Raw genomic sequence first — 19,465 nt, forward strand, 5'->3', positions numbered from 1 at the left:
GAGGAGGAATTCAGCCCTCTCCCTAACAGAGTTAAATGTTAAGAAAGTTGCTGCTTTTGCTTCCAATGTGTTATCCTTACGTCTGTTCTGTTTGCCTGCATGCCACGGTCAAAGATGGAGTGACTCAGACCATGGCAAATCCTGGCTTTCTAGTTTAACCGCTGTTAATCACTTGACATTCAATTTAGAGCTAGTTTGCACAAGGTATGTGAAGCGCACTTGCATGCTGGATTGACTGCCAGGAACATTTTCCCCTCGCATTTGCTTCATTCATTATTATTTAAGAGCAAATCAGGAAGCAGAACTGGAGTAGCAGAGTGGGTGGCACTAGTGGAAAACAAGCTCGGTGTTGGCAGTTACTCTGCCAAAGTAATGCGAGATGGCCCGTTTTAGCAGGCAGCCTCGGTTAGCTTGCTGTGATGACATATGGCCCTTGAGGGTAGGAATCTATTTCCATATTACAGCAGCGTCTGCCATGATGCCTAGGAGTTTGGAAGCGTGTTGTTGCTTGGCTTCTCCTGCAGACTGCCCTTCTGGTCTCGCCTGCTGTGCTGGGCGCCTGTCGGGTCTCCTCTGCTTTTTTTCCAAGGTGGCCTCAGGCGCCTCTGCCTACGTGTTGATACCCAGCTTGCCCCCAGCTACTCTGTTTGGTCCCAAGCCGTCAGCGTGTTGAATGTCAAGAAGCAAAACAGGGAAGCTCATAGCCCTCTCTTTTGTGGGGCCTCCCAAATCAAAGGAGAACAAGCAAGCCCTTACGTTGACTCTTAAGGGTCAGCAGTTTCTCAAAACAGTGGGGATATATGTTTTATGTTCTAAAAATAAATAGCATAGCACGTATGTTATGTGTCAACTGTAAACTTAATCACCTCGTAAACAGACACTGACAAATGAAAAATTAGCTTCTTTGAATTAATAAAAATGCCCTGTTTCAAATATTAGTGTTTTAAAATTTTCCAGGATATGATTTCAGTGTCCAGTAGTATCTATTTTACTTCTGTATGAAGCCCGTTCTTGCATTAAAATCCATGTGAAAGGGATACCACCAACTTAGTCAATTTTGTAAAATAAGCTCAAAGACATTTCAGAAACCAGACTGCCCCTAAGTCCCTTAGGTACGATTAGTGACTTAACAATAACATTTCTTATTTCAAAAATCTCTTTTTCATCCTCCACTTGCTATGTAAGGAAAATAATTAAAATAACTCTATACAAAGTCTTGTCAAAGCACGAAGTATGTATCTCTTTGAGTTTACAGTACTGTTATTGTAAGCTTTACTTGAATGGATAAAAATACTCTGATGAGTGAGAGTTACAGGCTGTTGACATTCTTTTAAACTATTTATTATAACTTCCAGAATTTCCAGTGCCTTTTTTTGATCACTTTTTTTTTTCTCCTTTGGGCACACTCTGCTTCCAGACCTTCCTTTAGAAACCTTTGTTTTGGGGACAGTGAAGTGGGGCAGAGATGCCTTACTGGTGCGAGCATGTGATCCACTTGTGTGTGATATGAAAAATAGAGGAGTTTCTTCTTATTAATCTTTGTTATCAGAACCTATGTGCACTAACAGTCCTGGTCTCATGTAGTTTGACAAGGTGAACAAGACATGATGCGTGATGCCGTAAAAAAAGCAAGGCACTTGTAATGAAGAGATCAGTTGGGCTTCAGAAGCTCTGACTTGGTGTGCAGGTTTACATACATCCCTGCTTTTATGCATCTCTCTTGGTTCAAACAGGGGCGAGGGTTATCTTACACTTGAAATGGCTCTTGTTGTCCTCTTCCTGCTTTTACTTCAGCGGGAACAGGTTCAGATAAGTGTCAGGAAATAGGCAAATATGTCCCAATCAAATAATCAACCACATCCCAAAATCTAGCACTCTTGAATGTGTGTGTTTCTCACCAAATGGCTACAAAATTGGAATATAATTCACCAGGAAGATAGCTAAATAGTATCACTGTTAATATGGCAAAGCAAAGGGTTACATGTTGGAAGGTTTTCCTTGTATGACGTACTCACTTGATGAAGCTCCTGCTGGGGGTGAGAGATGTGATCCGTTCTCAAGCTCTGTTGGTCGTTTCTTTGTCACTGCATATGCCAAGACCCAAACACATCACTTATGCACAAAGAGCTAGCTTTTTTCTTTGTTCATGCTTTGTAAGTGAGCTAGTTATTGTTTTATTCATGTATAATAGTTATAATCTTTCATACCTAAATTATACTGCATTTCTAGATTAAATTAGGAGAAAACCATAGTTTTTTAGATGAATCTATTAATCTCAGATAATAGGTCATGTTTATATTCGAAAACGTGTATTTTAAGCTGAAAAGGGATAATTGTATACGTAAAAGCATACTGTTTTTAGAGACAAACATAATGTTCCTCTGGTGCATCTATTTCACCTTCTTTTGAGAATTAGACCCAGAGTGCATGTATCACAAAAATCCTGGGTTTTGTTCTGTATCATTATTATCTGCCCATCTGTTCTTCCCTTTCTTTCTCTTCTTTCCTATGGCAGTTTTCAGCCTCATACCTTTGATATTTTTCATAGAGACTAGCTACGCTTTACATGACTCATAAAACAAGTACAAGCTAATCAGGTGGATTGAACTTCAGTTGCCATGAACAAATGAGGACTTACTATAGTGCAGCGCTGTTCAGGAATGCTAGAGAAGTTTCAATTTGAGAAAAATCCATCATAAATGAATGTATGTGCCCACCCAGATTTATTTTAATTAAAATCATCCATGAGTCCTGGCTGTTGCTTTGACTACTAAGTACTTACAAATGGGCTTAATAGACATGTTTGTTTTTTCCACAGCTGTGAAAATACATATTCTGCTACATGTTTTTTTTTTAATCTGATTTATTTAAATAGAGTTAGGTAAAGATGCAGTTTATAGCGAAGGTTAAAGGGTCAAAATCGTATTTAATTAACTTATACCCACTTGGGAAGCAGCCAATGTAAAAGAATGCACTGAAAGTAAGCTTCAAATAATATGAAATCTTTGAAAAGAACTAACCACCTTTGGTGAAAGGCTTTCCTGTTCTTAACCTTGTGTCATTTAAACTATTTAAATGAGCTATGCAAAACCTTACATTTATTATATAATAGAGCTTCAGAAAAAGATTAAATATTTCTTGCAGTTACAAGAAAACCGATGCTATGGCACTAAAAGCAAAGCCTTTAGTACTCTATCTGACCACGCTACCTGTTCTTGCATACCAACAAAATGCACGGTGTGTCACACCTGATGTGACATCTACTATTTTTGCCTCATGTATGGAACTTCTCAAGTGCATGAGACCGCATGTGTTAAAAACCTAGAAGTCTTTCAAAAAAACAAAACAGTAGTGTGAGAAAAGACTCTATAAAATCTGAAGGAAGCCTGACTTTAAAGATGGTCTGAGGTTTTTGAAAGTTGTGTTCATGAGAATTACCTCATGTAGGGTTTCCCAAATCACACATTATATTTGAATAGCTTAGCCATACACATGGAAAAGGTCTTACCTCAGACACAGTGGGAACTCTGAGAAAAAAAATCACTGAGCTCCTTTGTGATTTTTTTTTATACACTAGATAGGATATCCTCATTGCTCTATTGATGTTCTGTAGAGGTGCCAATTCTGAAACATTTTTTCCATTTAATTGCCACAGAGTTTGCACTGTGGAAATACTTCTGTGTCAGAGCTCCATATGTTTTTTTTAGGACTGGCAGGGAAAAATGCAGCTAGCCTGAAGCTGCCAGTAACCATTTCTTATGTCACACATTTTCAGCAAGAATCCTAAGTGAGAGTTGTATAGGTGAAAGGACTGAACGGCTGTATGGGGCTAAGTACCAGCAGAGCCTATAGGGAATCAGCATGGAGGCAAGCAGCATTGCATACAGACATCATTGCATTTCCTGAAATGGGCTTTTTCTCCCCTGCCCCATTCTGGTCTTCCAGAACTGTTGTGTTGGGAAACAATCCCAGCTTGAAAAGGTCAACCCAAAAGACTTCCTGACCTCTCTCTCAATACCACTGTATGGCATTCATGGTGTGGGTGAACAATATAGCCCAAGAGCTTTGGACATAATGGTATTTGGAAATATATTCCAAAATTTAAATATGTCTATTACTTAAGCTTGCCATTAATTTAATATACCATAATTGTGGGAAAGATCCTTGTGACTCAGCATGTGAGGTCTACATTCTGTCTAATTTTATGTATGCTTAAGGGTTGCAGTGCTGTCCTAAAGAATTTCTCTTAATTGACATGACCGCTTTGGCATGATGCTCAGGCTCTGAAAAGCCGCAGCAGCAAATAGAACATATAACCAGATGGTTCTTACAAATAGCAGCTTTCAACTAGAAGGATCTTTGCTCTCCAGAATGCAATTGTAATGATGTCTGCTCTGTCAAGCTAAAACAAAGGCTGTCATAACTCTGCATTCCAGATTAATTAAGAATTCCCTGCTGGTTTGAAAAGTACTCTCTTCTTTTCAGAAAGAAACTCTAGGGAAAAGACACACAAAAAACCCAGAAGTGATTCATTTTGTCCTCTCCAGAGAAGAACTAACAAACATAACTTCACCCCAAATTGCCTGTAGATGCTTTCAGACTCCTATAATGATTTTGGTAATGATAAATACATTTGTACTGTTCTCTTAATGTTTAGGATTTACATCTATGGGAACTAAGGTAGTTTATAGTATTGTGGATCCCTTTAAGAGGTGTCCTTAAGTTCAGAGGCGTCTTTGTTTCTTTAAGTCAAGTAGCAATATTGTCCACACCAATCCCAAGACTATCCTGTAGCTCCACACTGATTATACTAAAAGCCTTAAATTTGTTCCAGGAGCACTTACTTTCAAGAAGCAACTTGGTTAATATAAACATCACATGTATACAGAATGCCCTATTTTTTTTTTTTTTAAGTACCTATCTTTGCATGAAATAGCCCTTAATTTTCTGGAGGAGGTGGATGCTAATGAGTCATCTGGCAGCCATTTAGGACATCATAGGTCATTTTCTCCAGCTGACTTTGCTGCAGCAAGATACAATCCTGGCAGCTCTGTGGGCTGTGCTGGTAACTTCCCAGGAATCAAAGGGCTGCCCCTTATGTGCATCTGCATTTGCACAGGGTTTGATCAGCTGTGTATCTAGTTTAGCACTGCCTGTGTACACAGCACTTTACAAAATGTACGGAAAAAATACACCTCAGAATCAAAGGGAAAACCAGGAATGAGTCTCTGAACTTATGTATTTCATGATGTGTTGGAGCAGGGGAGATGATGGAAATGGTCATGGCCGTCATCACATCTGGCATTTGAGTTGGTTAGCTGTTGCGATTCAGATAGAAGAAGTATACTGATGTTAGAGTTGACAAATAGCCTTATTAAGTAATAGGAGCCATCAGTCATGAGACTGGCACTGAGTTTCATTCCTGGTGTTTGGATTGGGTCATAGTCAGTCTGGTCTCCCTGAACTCTGGGCTTACATTCTTCATTCAAAGCTAGATATTGGGCTATAAGGAATCTGAAGCTTTTCTGTCCCTTCTAAAGTCTCTGAACTCTGGTTAAATATATCTCGAAGCTTCACAATCTGTTAAACATCTCCTTGGATCTGTTGGCAGGCCAGAAGTATATTGCTAAAAACAAAAACCAACCAAACAAATCCAAAAAACGTTCAGTCAGAAGCATGGACTCTCAGCCATCTCGTGTTTGTTGCTTCCTTGAAACATGTACAGGAGATTATCCTTATTAGGCAATCTTAAGGGTGTTCCCCGATCTCTTGAGTATAGTTTTCTTCCTTTTAATTAGTAGATCATTATGCGACAACTTCTGTCTGCCCCCTTAAGTGGCCAGCTAAGGCAGATTTCACTGTGTTTCTGGATACCTGAAAATAATTAGCCATTTGTGAGTTGGGAAGTGGCTTCAGACTTCACAAAGTGAAGCTTTGCTATGAGTAATGCACTGGGGGGGCTGTTCATGAAAAATAAGGATGAAATTCCACGATTTTGTCTTTGCAGGCAATAACAGCATGATAAATTTCTGCTTAACTCTACCTAGGTGATTCCTTCTTGCTCTCCCACCAGTTTGCAATCCCTCTAGTTGTGCTGGTGCAACTCTTTATAAGTTTGCTATGAGCTGGATCACTGAAAGGTTCTAGGTTAAAAATAATCCCTCTTCATATGCTTTCAGATCACTGAATCCCACGGACAGTTTTAGCAGGACAAATGGTGGGGGCACAAGTTGCTGGGTAGCAGTAGTAATGACTGAGTGTGAGGTTTGCGGGCAGTGGAAATTTCTTAAGCTGCTTTGCCATGAGGAGAAGGTGCAGTGGAAGGGTACCACAGCTCAGCTGACTTGCACCCTGTTTCTTGGACTTCTCCAGCCCCTTTGGCCCATTCTCTTTAGCAAGAGAGTGCAATGAGGAATCTCTCACCAACTCTTCCTGGTGCTCGTTTTCTCCAACGAGGGGTTCAAACCAGTAACAAACCCATTAACCAAAATATTAATGGCTGTATATTGTGTTCCAACAGATATTTCCTATTCTGAATTCTGTTATATGCAACCGAAACTGATAGATCTTTTTTGTTTGTTTTTCTTGGAAATATTTTAATTAAGCTACATGCAGATTTTGTTCAGGCATAGCATTTGTTCATCTGTTTTACTTCAGAACGCTGATGCTACAGCTGAGATAAGGATGCCATTGTGTGAAACACTGGCAAAAATTGTAAGTTTAGGCTCTCTCATTATAGATCCAGGGAGACAGCATGCCTCCAGTTCACATTTAATCAGTTTTTCTTTGGCAAGCCTTTTTTGTTAGTATCAGGGCAAGAAACAAAACATTTTAGATACGTCAAGATGGTCTCACACACACAAAAAAAAAAAGGGTGGGATTGAGGCTCATTTGGGTTTCTTGCATACTGGAATCTAGAAAATCTTTTGAGTTACATCCCTCAGTTTTACTACTGATACAATCGTGAGTGAAAATTTATACCCTTATAGCATTTAATTTGAGACAAGACAAATCTTTAAGCCATTAAAAATGTAAATAACATACTGGAACCCTGCAGCTCACATTTGGAAAAGGAAAAACAAACAGGAAGGTGCAAGAAGTTGTAAGGATTTGGCTGTTTGTCAGGTCTGAGAAGTATATTCTTGCAAATAAGTAGCACTAATATTTCTCTAGCTTTGATGTGTACCAAAATCCACAGCTTTCCTTTTTGTTTGTAATAAGGTTTCTATGGCTTTGCTTACAAACTATATTGAGCTCAGTAATGCTGCTATTTTTGCAGTATCTTCGTCTGAAGTATTCGTTTTCCCAGAGCTCGCTCACAGAGGGCTGTGCTTTATTCTCAAAAACTAGAAGACGTAGTAGATTCAGTCCTGGCCATTTTTCATGTGAAGCCCTATTCAAATGGTAATTGAAAAAGGCTTTGTGGACTTTGTTCTCAGCTCAAAGAAAAAAATTCAGCTGTGGGCAGCTAGGGTAGTAAAGAATTTTTGCTGAAAGACTCAGAGAAAACTAATTTGGAAGTTACCACAGCCACTCAAAAGTTAAAGGTACAACTACAAATCAACGGTGAAGCCAATCGTGTTATCAAATGTCATCGGAATTAATACAGTTAATAAAATATTACAGTGAGGATCAGGACTTGCAGTCCTTTTTTCCTGGCAAGATCTGCTATAAAGGAATTAACTGTAATATTTGGGGGAGAGCTGTGTGCAAAGTGTGCACGGTTGGTTTGCGATTATTGATATGCATATATGCTACTTAGCAGCTAGTGTGTGATTGCAGGGTAAGGCTACGCTCTGCCGGGCCAACCTCCCACGTCGGGCGGGCTGTCAGGCGCCGGGTCATCGCATTCCAGGTGACGACTGTTGCGCTGTTTGCACTGTTTTTACACATAAAGGCCCAATTTGAAAAACTCACAGTCCAAGTAAGGGTTTCAATGAGCTCCAAAGTTTGCAACTGTTTTAATATGGCATTTTTGTTAAATTTTAAGTGTGTTTATGTACCTTGAACTGTTGGGGGCTCCAGCTAAAATTGGGCACCCTTTTTGCTAGGCAGTCTAAACTCCGCGGCTGAAGTGTAACCCAAACAAGGCAGAGCTGACAGAGGGATTGCCTAAGGTAATGTTCAGTAGCAGACGCAAAACCTTGGTGTCGCAATTCCCAGGCCCGTATCCGCTGCGTCGTGGACCTCTCGCTTTTGATAGGGTTATGTAATTTTCTTTAATGTATGTGCACTCATAAAATTGTTTTGTTCATAAGTTTGTGTTACTATGCTGATGATTTATTTCCTGACTTGTTTACAGTCCTTGCCTAGCACTTGCTTCTTCTAGGGTCGTTGCCCCCTGCCCACCCCAAAAGCAGCCCCTGGCCCTGCGGCACCTCCCCGTGCGCAGACTGCTTTGTTTGGAGGCAGGGGCTCTGCGCAGAGGCAAAGTCCTCTTGCAAAAAAAAGTCTTTGCAGGAGGAGGAATTCTGAAAACAGTAACATGCTTGTATATAATCTATATTACGAGTCATGCGTTAGACTTGCGGAGAAGAATATGCAGCAATATTCATCATCAAAGCTAGAGTCTGGAAGGTCCAGTGTGCCTAAGAAGACAAACCCAGTTACTAAGACACAGCAGAATAGAGCAGGAAAAAAATAATCAGTAAATGTTTTGTTACTTATTTGTCAAATACACTTTACTTTTAATGACTGATAGTAGTTACTATTAAAATGTGAAGGTATCCCATACAGTGCTGTGTTCTGTGAATGAGTAGCAGCCAGCAGTTACCAAGCTAATCCAGAGTTCTCATTTAAACATTGAATTAAATAAAATTTTGCTAAAGAAATGTAAACTGAATTGGAAAAGATGTGGCCTGTAGGAGGGGAGGAAGGGGAGGATTTCTTAAAGTTGTGATCCATCCTATGAAAAAGACTGGAAGTCACATTCAGAGGGTATTTGGTAAAAGAGGCTACAAGCACAGGTAACTTGCACCATTTAGTTACAGCTTTTAAAATGCGTGTTATGGCAGTGCAAAATGCTGAGTTAACACTCTAAACTGACCATGACAACACAGGCTCTGGTGCAGGCTGCCATTAAATTGATTTAATAATTCAATTTTAATAAACTCCTGAAAGTTGGTGTAGAGGCACATCATAGAGAAGAAATTTTGTTTCAGTTCTATTTTAGAAGTGATGCGAATTCACCATTTTTCTGTGTGTTACAAAGTGCTTGAGCTCAAGAATCACATATAAGCATATCCCAAAAATGTTTTTCTCAAACCCTGCTCAGTTTGGAAAAAATCATAGCTTTTCTAGTGTCAATTTTTTTTAATAAATTTTTAATCACAGCCTTAAGTCCTGCCTCTCTCGTGTATTTTGGGGCATGGGTAACTAGATAAAACTAAAGCGCAGCAGAAAGCAATTTTAGTAATTTTATATATAGCCTACTGAACAGTGTTTCTGAGGAAACCACAAACAAGGTATAGTCCATAAAAGAAATGCTTTCAACTGAGGTAGGCTGTATAATACCTCTGAAGATATGTAGAGAAACTTTAGACAGCCGTCTACTGAGCCTTGTCCATGGAGTAATACGGAGCTTGAGCTAACAGTAGTGCAGATCATTTATTTTTCATATATTAGAACAATTGCATTTCTTTTATGTCTCAAGGAAAAAAAAAACTTCCTTGAGAAAGAGAGCACTTTAACCGTGCAACAATTCCACATTTTAAAGCATTAATTTTTAAAAATGACTTTGTATGTACTCACGCATTCCACACACATTCAGGCACATGCATACACCTTATTTGTATGTTTGTGCTTGTGCACATGTATTATAGTCACAGATATAAAATAAGGTGTGTATGTGTGCATATACATATATACATATATTTGAAGGGGGAGAAGACTTTGTGGGAGGCTGGCCAGATTTAGTTTGTCTGCTTGTATTTAGCACTGAAGGGCTTATATACTCAGTTTGCTCAAAAGTGTGAAGTACTCCTTGCTTATGCCTCAAATCAGAAATGCATGAAGTGCAGCTGCAGAGATAATACATTCTCCCCAAAGGCTTTGGCTGAGCAAATTAGGTGTCAATGGGGTGCCTGCGCAGGCAGTACTCTCTCTAATTAGTCTCTTGAGCCTAGTTGGTGGCGGGTATAAGATGATCTAATCAATTGGTCTGTGTCTGATGGTACGTGTAAAAATCCTGGCTGGCAGAGCTGTCTCCCACAGGTCACTCACCTGCACAGCGGGAACGCTCATTTTCATTTTTCATGTCTTCCATCACATGATGCTGACAGTTGGTTTTAAGAAAATGGAATCCAAAAAATATCTAGTTCATAGGGCATGTAGGTCAGAATGAAGTTGCATTATGGGTATTGCTGAACCAATTAATTAATATTTATAGCAGCGAGTTGTATGTAGATATCATCTGAGTACAAATAGTATTGATAATGTTTGGTTGCCTTTTTAAAGTGACTTTTCTAACAAAGATAGGAAAAAAAGGTGTGGGGAAAAAAATCACCTGTTAATAATATACTCTTTTAGAGAGGATGAGCAGTGTCTATATGGTGTGTGCATGTCTGGTGGAGGGAGAAGCAGAAAGAATATATTGTTGATGGTCTTAAATACCCTTACATTTCATCTCATAGAGAATGCAGTACCCCTGGTTGTCAGCTCACATTTTCCTTTAAAATCTGGTGTCGTAGAGTGAACACTCTTATAATAATGCTAAATCAGCTGCAGTGTAAATAGGCCTGCACTCTGAAGGTGCTTTGCATGCCAAGGACGCTGCAGGAGCACAGCTCTGCCCTATTTTATAATTTATACAAAAATTAAAAGCACCTAGAGAAGGATGCTGATGCTGCCAAAAGGAGCACTGAATTGGTGATTGACATTTTTAAAGGAAAGGACATTCTTTTTATTAATTAAAAATAAAAAAAAATATTTGGGACATTAGAGCCCTTTAGTCACCCTTCTCTGCCTCATGTCTTGCAAGCAGGATTAGTATTTAAATTACAGGTTTTAGTATCCTTTACTAGAATCACTGTTACATCAACAGTTACCACATTGTAAAGTTAGCCTTTGCCTATTTTTAAGGTGGATCAGTACCTTATTTTATCCCATGTGGGATCTGTGACAAACAGCATGTATGCACCTGATGATTTCTCCAGATAACGAACATACAACTGAGTTACTTGATTTGGTCACTTGGTATTTCAAGCACATCATTACCTTGCATATAATCTTCTATTAGTTTTAGTAGAGACATCACAAAAATCAAAACTAACTGGACCTGTGGTGAAAAAAATACAAGTTCATTTTTAAGTCAGTCATATATATATATTTATATATGTGTATATACATATATGTATATATATTTTAAAGGAGATCTGAAAGAACCCTATTTTGCTCTTGGGAAATCACAAGTTGTAAATATTGCATTTAACAATTTAGACTTTTATAAGCAAAGCTGTGACCAGAGGCCATAAACACAATCTGGCAGATCACCAAGCAGAACTTTGATTTGTATGATCAGGAAAATGCATTAGATTCCAAGCAAGGGGATGTTTAAAATACATCTTTAAAAAACCTGCAAACATGAATGCTAAGGCACCTGGGAACTGAACTGCAGCCCTGTACGGAGACCTCTGCTTCAGGACCTGCCTCACATCGTAGCTGTGTGAACAACTGATGTTTCTGTTCCACAGCCAAGCTGAAAAAACAATGCTTTTTTAATAAAAAGGTTGGTTTGCACCAATCTAAAATTTCATGTTTCTTTTGTTGTGGATTTTCTGCTGTGGAAAAACAGACACCCTCCTCTTCCTCCAAATTAGGGGAGGTGTCTATTCCCAGGGAGTGCCTTAACCACCGGGCCTGTTCTCTGCGTCAGGGACCACCTAAGGATTTCACAGAGTTGAACCGTCTCAGCAGCCGAAATGAGGGATTCGGCTTCAGAACAGCCTGGCTTTTAGGGTGCTGGTCTGGGCAGCGGGAGGCCTTGGTGCACACCTGGCTCCTGACTGGGGCAGACAGCGAATCTGACACTACAGGCAGCTGGTTGGTGATTCTGCTCTCACTAGGTCTTTTAGTTTTCCCCAGCCAGAACCATTTGGGAAATTCCACACAAAATTACTTTTATTCCAGGGAGTTTATTATTTGTTCTAGTCTAAAACTTCTCATGCATAATATGCAGAAGGTCAGAGAAGGCAAGAGCTGCACTCCCCACCTCACCGTCCCACGGATGGTCAGCTTCACCGGGAACCAGTGGCCCCAGCTGCAGCAATGGCAGGTCAGACCCCGGCAGAGCTGAAGATGGTGGAGCTGGGATCACAGAACTGACAGCTGCCTTGTCCCGAGCCAGAGCAGGAAAACAAACAGGGCTCGGCAGAAAGCTTGGCAATCTTCAGTGCATGTTTATAACTGTGGCTCTCCCCTTTCTTAGCCCACTGCATTCTGTCCTTGGTCTGTGTTGACTCTGGCAGTGGCTGCCAATATGCTAAGATTTTTTCCCGATGTTATATGGTGACAGCTGCCCATTTCATTTCGAAGGAAGCTTGTAATGTTACAGGGCTTGATTCTGAACATGCCAAACTTCTCATTAAGATATTCATCATCTCATAGGCTCGGACCCTGCCCTGGAGAAGACGTGAACAGCTTTGCATGCAGTGCCAAAAGTGAAGCCAGAAAGTGTAATATTGTCACTGGAAAATTCTAGCATGTCCCCACAAGAGGTGTGATGCTGACCTCCTTGGGAAATTGCTCTGAGGCCCACTGATAGAAAGGGAAAGTTTTGTATAATTAATATAATTATTTAATTAGGGCATATTCTCAAATCTGACTAATTTGGTATCTCCTGGAAAACCTTCTTTGTCTTTTATCCGCATCATTTTGTCACCTATCCTTGGTATACCTGTTGCTTATGCCAGGTGCTAGAACTCCAGCACTTTGGGCTTAGCCTTAAATCAGGCCAGCTGTTCTGGGGCTGGGCAGATGTGGCTTCCACAGCTGTAGTGCAGGTGGCAGGGTGGTAACATACAAGCTCAACATTGAAAAAGGAGCTTGGGGATTCTTTAGAAGGAAGGGGCACTAACAGGGTCATCCCTGAAAAGTGTTTGTTTTAAGGAAGGGGAAATACTGTCAGCAATGTTTCACCACTTAAGCATTTGTGAATTTCTGCATGTTCCAAACTTTCTTTTTCCTTTTAAGTTTATGGAAGGGTAAACCAAATGGGTCGACTGTAACGCATTCCCTGAAACAAAATTTACTGGGACTTCGGCCAAACTCCAAGACCCAGAGGAGAGTGGGGCTGTCATTTGGAGCAGACACTCCACACAAACTCCAAACGTGATTAACAAGCAACCCAAGCAGGAGCTGAGAGGTGGTAGACCAAGCTCCAAGAAGGCCTGAGAAGCTGCTGTGCATCATTAAGAAAGGGCTTTTGTTAATGCAGTGCAGGTATTCCAGTGCTTAAAGAAGAGCTCTCAAGAAGCACGGCAGGAACCCTGGAAATTATGAAAGTTAGATGTTGTGTAGATGTTAGGCTGTTTTTATGAAAGCCACAATTAAAATTTTATGCTTGAAACTGCAGTTCAGAACTGATGCCTTGTTTTTCTCCTGCTTTTGAAATGAGGGCTAGACTAGATTCACTGGCACCTGCATCCAGTTTCATTGAAATAGTTTCAGGACCTGCTAGTACAAAACAGTTCTAAGCTCAATCAATATTTATTTTTAAGTGCTTTCTCTCTTAAATGCTAAAATTCTTCCATATCTGACTCTGCTCCTGCAACATTTTAAAATGTAAAAGAGGTCTGTAGTTCTAAATCTTTGGTCTTGAAAAATGCTGTAAAACAAATATATTTTGAATGTTAGAAAGTCTCTGAATTTCTCAGCATCATCAGAAAAAGAAGTCTCCCTTTATTACCTCACACAGAAATCTACTTGGACGTGTATTTAAGAACTAAATATGTTAATTATAAAATTTATATGTTAAAGGAGAGTTGTTTTATTTCTGTATATTAATAGAAAAACACCCAACTAAAAGTGAATGTTTTCACATGCAGTGTAGCAAGGAGCTCCATAACCAGATTGCATTTACAGAAGTATTTGTGACTTACCCCGAGGTACCTTTGAATAAGTCTTAGACAGCAAAGCTAAGGAAAACTTTTCTTAAACTAGTCCCAAGCATTGCTGCAAAAGTGTTCACTAAGGACTCCATGAGAAAAGGGGCAAGAAGAGCTTGTGAATGCCTCGAGCTGTGCCAGCAAACATGCTTCGGAGTTTGTCCTTTGCTCTGAGTTGGTGTCCTCATAACTGGCTTTGGACTAAACTATTTTTTAACAGGTTAAAAATTATTGAAAAAAGCAAGTCATGAGGTGTATTATAATTTATATTTTTCCTTACAGGATTAAATTTACCAGTTTGGAGGAGGGAAACAAAAACCTGACGAGGAGGCTGACACCAGGAAGGAACCGTGGCCTGTTTCCTTTCTTTCTCTATGGTGGATTTCATTCAGAAGAAAATTGAAGCTGGCAAGACCCTGTTTTTTTCCCTGCAGTTTATTTAAAACCTTGCACGCATTTGGATACCTTGTGATTTCAGAGAACTATGTGAAGATTAAGCTTTTGCTTACTGATACATGGCATGTACTCTTTCAGTCTTTTGTGTTTGATTTTGTTTGATTTTCCACTGCCGCGCTACATCTTTGTAAAGATTTTTATGCTTTCACCAGCAATGTCTTAAATACATTAAGACAACGTATTTGGTGTTCACACTTCTTTGGTAATGAGTGTACAAAAAAGACAGTAGTGGCATAAAGGAATGTGTGTTTTCTTTGAGAGTTGTGCATATTTTGCAACCAATAGGAAGACTATTTTTGCCAGAGCAAGCCCAACGTTTCTGATCAGCTGACAATTATAGCACCTTGCCACTATTCCTAAAGTGTTGTTGGGTTGTTTTGTTTTTCATTATCTCTTTAGGTCACTCATATCCATTCTAAAAACATGGCAATAATTGCATGTTTACTTCAATACTCTGAATTTGGTTACTCTGCTTAGGCTCTGTAGCATGCCAGTTTTCAAAATAGGCCTGTGAGAAAGACAAAGCAAAAATGACGAGATGTACTCAGCTAGCAGATATATGATGAATTCTTTATGCTTTTGTTTTCTTTAAGATTATTTCTTTGGTTTATGGGTCTTGGCTACATCTCTCATTTTCCCTCACGCTGTTTACCTTTTGGAATGCTTTCTTATAAAGAAAACAAAGAGATGGTGCGACGGTTCTGTTTAATTCAAGGCAGACGCTAAGGTGCAGAAAAACTTTCATCAAATGAGCCATTAAATCTAGCTGTGTTACTTTGCCTCTTTCAAAACAAAATGGAGAATTTTGCTTATCCAAACTCGTTTGCTGTTCCACACCAAAGCACCTTTCAAGTTATTTTCCATAGCTATTCTGATCCAATTGGAAGACACTGCTAGGTACTGTGTCTTCAAATAGCTTTTCTGAATGAATGATTCAAATGCAAGCTTTGCAAGCAACAAAGTCGTGTGATTTTTAAAACAGAAAGCCCCTGGTACATTTGGGTTGGGGAGGACATTGTGTTCAGGGGTGTAATAAAACTGTCCTGATCACATACAAAGCTTTGCATTCAGAGAGAATGGGGTATGGTGCAAAAAAACACTCTTGAGTTATAGTCCTGCTTGGACAGAAACGCTTGCTAGGCAATATTATTCTACGCATAAATTTGACATCCTTTGCTTGCTGGATGCATTGAATTACATTTTTAAGAAGTGTGGTAACACTTTGGTTAGCATTCAGTGTTTAAAAGGAGGGGGAAAGGATTTGCACTACTGCCATCTTATTAAACCCCAGTAGTGTTTAATAAGAAAAGAACACCCAATACGGCAAATCCTCGAATGCTCAAGTAGCTACGAAAGGCCTCTTAAAGAACTAGGATATGAGTCTACACTTTCAAAGAGTTGAACCGTGGAAATATTCCCAATATTTGCACAGCCATTAAAACACAATTTTCCCCAATGACATCTCTGTTTCAGGATCTGGTAAAAGCCATCTGAAAGCCACTTTCAGTCACAATCCTATTTAGAACCTACTACAATTTTTCCCCTGTGTTTATGAGGGGAAAAAACTGACCACTGAACTTTTGAATTTATCACACACTAAAACTGCCTTAGACGTGGTTTGTTTAGGTTTCATGTTTCTTTTTTTTGTAAGAGAAAAGTCTTTTATACATTATCTTTGCTACTTAAATCGTGTGCAGTTTGATGATTAAAATTAGCTATTTTTAGAAAAAACTTGCTGCAAAAATCTGAAGAATTTTTGAAAATGTAACAGAGATTTCAATTAGGAATATAACGGTAGTTTCATAGACACATCTACTTCGGCAGCTTGAATTGGGAGGCAAGCAATTGTGCTGCTCAACAAAACATCTGAAGGTTTAATACAGAGAGTAATTCCTCAACTGTTCCCACAAGCCTAGCACATTGCTATCCATAGTGAATCATGTACAGTGTTTGCTTAAGGTATGTATCTGTGTGTGTTTGTGTGTGTACACACACATGCACGTGAGATTATTTTCTCTGCCCCATTCCTGCTTTTAAGGCACCACTGAAATAATTAAAGTTGGTCCCAAAAATCTTCAAACTCAGTTGCCTGAAGGAAGGTGCATAAATATCTAGATTCCTAAATAGTAACTTGATTTTCAAAGGTAGCGGGGTTACCTCAGCAACTGATTAGTTAAGGAGTGACCAAGATCTCTGAAAAAGAGGCAATAACTTACGCACCTCCTTGGTGGCTGCCAAGGCTGCCCGTGGGACCAGGGAACGCTCTTCCTCCGCGGGGGTTCTCCACGCGGAGGGGTCCCAGCCTTGGTGAGCTGGTAGTGGTTGCAAAATACTCTACATCATCAAATCTACTGGGAAGCCTCATTTTTTGAGAAAGCAGAAGCTCCTTCATCCAGGCAGCTGACTCTACAGCCTTATTTCCCTCCTTCCAGAAGAGCCCTTGCCTGCCTCATTAACCTGATGTGACACCCGTCAGTTAGGCCCCCGATGGCTAGCCCACTTCTCCAGCATCTTGGAGAAGCAGTGTTTTTCTCCACAGCTATTCTCGGTGCTGCTGAATGGACTTTTTCCCTGCCAACGCTCCTCCGACAGCTCCATCAAAGATCAGTAGTGCTCCCCTCTTTTCCTGTCATCCTTACTAAATCAGTTCTACACAGGATCTTCAAAGGGACAAGAAGACCCTGGCCTGGCCTTCCAGACATGCTGTGGGTGCTGGGAATGCAGCGTCTCATACCTTCTTTCATTAGATCAATGGTCAAAAGTTGGCTTAAATGACCAGCAGTCTCTGGGGCACAGTCCTTGAGAAACTGTGGGGCTCGCTCAGCGCTGATAGCTGGCAGCAGTGCAACTTTCATTTTCTTGCCACTTGGCTGGGCCCCAGCAGCTCCTTCCTAATAATGCGGAGAGTATGTGGCTTTGCTGCGAGAGAGGAGAGCAGCCACAGGGCAGCAGGTGCAGGAGGCAGATAGAAGTGGGAGGGCATGTTCCAGCTCCGTAGGATTTCTAATGTTAAGTGACTGGGGAAGGGAAGATGGTGACAGAGATGGTGGTGTGTGAGATATGGGGATTCCTCACAAGTTCAAGTTCACAGAACCTGATTTTACAAGTCAGACAGCTGGAGATGGCTTAGTCCCTGCTCCTGCTGGGTTCAGATCAGCTCTCATCCCGCCCAGCGGGCACCGCACTCATCAGGACGCTCTGACAGCATCAACATCACGTTACTGCATAGTATCCCCCATTGGTTGGGTCCTTTTAATTGTTACTATTGGTTTTAAACAAAGCCATCTTTTGGGATAATAAATCAGTCCATGCAACACTGAAAATTGAATCTGCAGTAGACAGAGGCACTGGGATTTTCATTTTCTCTTTGGTGAACAGGGGTCTTGGACTTCAGACTCCTGTGGAAGGAAACTACAATAAATTCCCTATGGGCCAGTGGGTGACATATACCCCTGTATGCTCTGTGTAAGGGCACGCAACTGAATGCGTAGTCAATGCTCTGGTATGCTCATATACAAAATACACATCTGTGAATATTATTAGTTTTGTAATCTTTATTATATAACAAGTTTAGACTGTACAGACTGGGAAGCAAAATGCCGACACCCCATATGAATAGAATTATGTTGCATTACTGAGCATAACAATACTCTCCCCTACCAGCATTTAGGTGAACTGACTGTATGTTACTGCCTTGCATTTTTCACATAAGCAAAAAAAAAAACAAAAAACTCAAAGTAAAGGATGCACTAATAATTCCTGTTCCCCCAAAATACATTTCAATGGTGCTGCATACAAAATCCCCGCTTGCCAGCTTCCAAGTGGATTTTTGTATGGTGCACTAAGAGGTGTTCTTTTTTTAACAAATAAAGAGGGGAGGGCTGGTACATGAAAACAATGTTAATGTAATTAAATATATATAAATATATATATACTTCAGAAGAACAGCATATTAAGCAGTACAGTAAAATAAATGTTGCATTATTTGTTACACCTTGTAATTTGTCTGTATTATGAAAGATGTAATGGTTTGTCAGCTGTAACTGTTGTTTTCTTGTAAGATCATGTTGAATAAAGTGTAGCAGAATCTCTCTTCTCCTTTGCATATGTGGTATAGATCTAACCCAGCGGATAAAGCCTTTATTTTTCGTTCTCCAGCAAATGAACGAGGAAATGGTTGTAAACAACAGATTTTTAAGAAATGAAAAGTACTTAGAAGCAGGCAGGCACTAGACAGTAATTAGCTGAAAAGATTAGGCACTAATTCAGCCAAGCACATGAGCATATATGTAATCAAAGCTGCAAGGCAGTACTGGCTATACAGGGCACGGTTCTAACATAGTGCATTTCTGCCTGCACTAGTTAGGAAGTTAGTTATTTGGTGTCTCTTTCCATTTTGTTGTATGTATGACAGAGGACCAGTTTATGGGACACTGCAATTTAATTAAAGTGGTAGATGGGCCAGTTTTCTGTCAAAAAAAAAAAAAAAAAAGAAAAAGAAAAGAAAAGAAAAGAAACAGGCCTGATTTAGGTATGTTGTCATATGGAGAGTTACTTCTGGCTTATTACAAATTCTCATGAAATAAGAACCGGAGAATTCTGGTGGAAAATTATGCAAAACACACACTATGCATTTTTCACAGCTTAGATATGGGAGCCTGATTTATGCCTGTTCATACTTTGTATTGACTTTAATCAGTACATGTCCACTGCTTTGGTTCTTAACTCATTTACTTATATGTTTTAGCATTAAATAAATAGTAAGCATTAAATGCTCACTCACCGTGAGTATCATCAATGTGTGCCTTCAGTATTTTTCCCGGCCTTCCATTGCTTCTAGCTTTTTTTGCTACCATCTTGCTAGGACCTATATTTGACCGTGAGAGTTAAATCAATGAAGCTTACAC

The 19,465-nt window shown here is 39.9% G+C and overlaps 1 protein-coding gene across 4 annotated transcripts in view; it reads left to right on the plus strand.

The window, feature by feature from the left end:
* Window positions 1-18,653, plus strand: part of CDK14 (cyclin dependent kinase 14) — a 330,859-nt gene extending 312,206 nt beyond the window's left edge. For all 4 annotated transcript variants that reach the window (XM_064506052.1, XM_064506050.1, XM_064506048.1 and 1 more), the window contains one exon: window positions 14,385-18,653. The gene's annotated coding sequence lies outside the window, so the exon portion shown is untranslated. The remainder of the gene's footprint in view (window positions 1-14,384) is intronic.
* The last annotated feature ends 812 nt before the right edge of the window (window positions 18,654-19,465 follow it).

Source organism: Dromaius novaehollandiae, chromosome 2 (assembly GCF_036370855.1).
Source record: "Dromaius novaehollandiae isolate bDroNov1 chromosome 2, bDroNov1.hap1, whole genome shotgun sequence".
Classification (NCBI taxonomy): Eukaryota; Metazoa; Chordata; class Aves; order Casuariiformes; family Dromaiidae; genus Dromaius; species Dromaius novaehollandiae.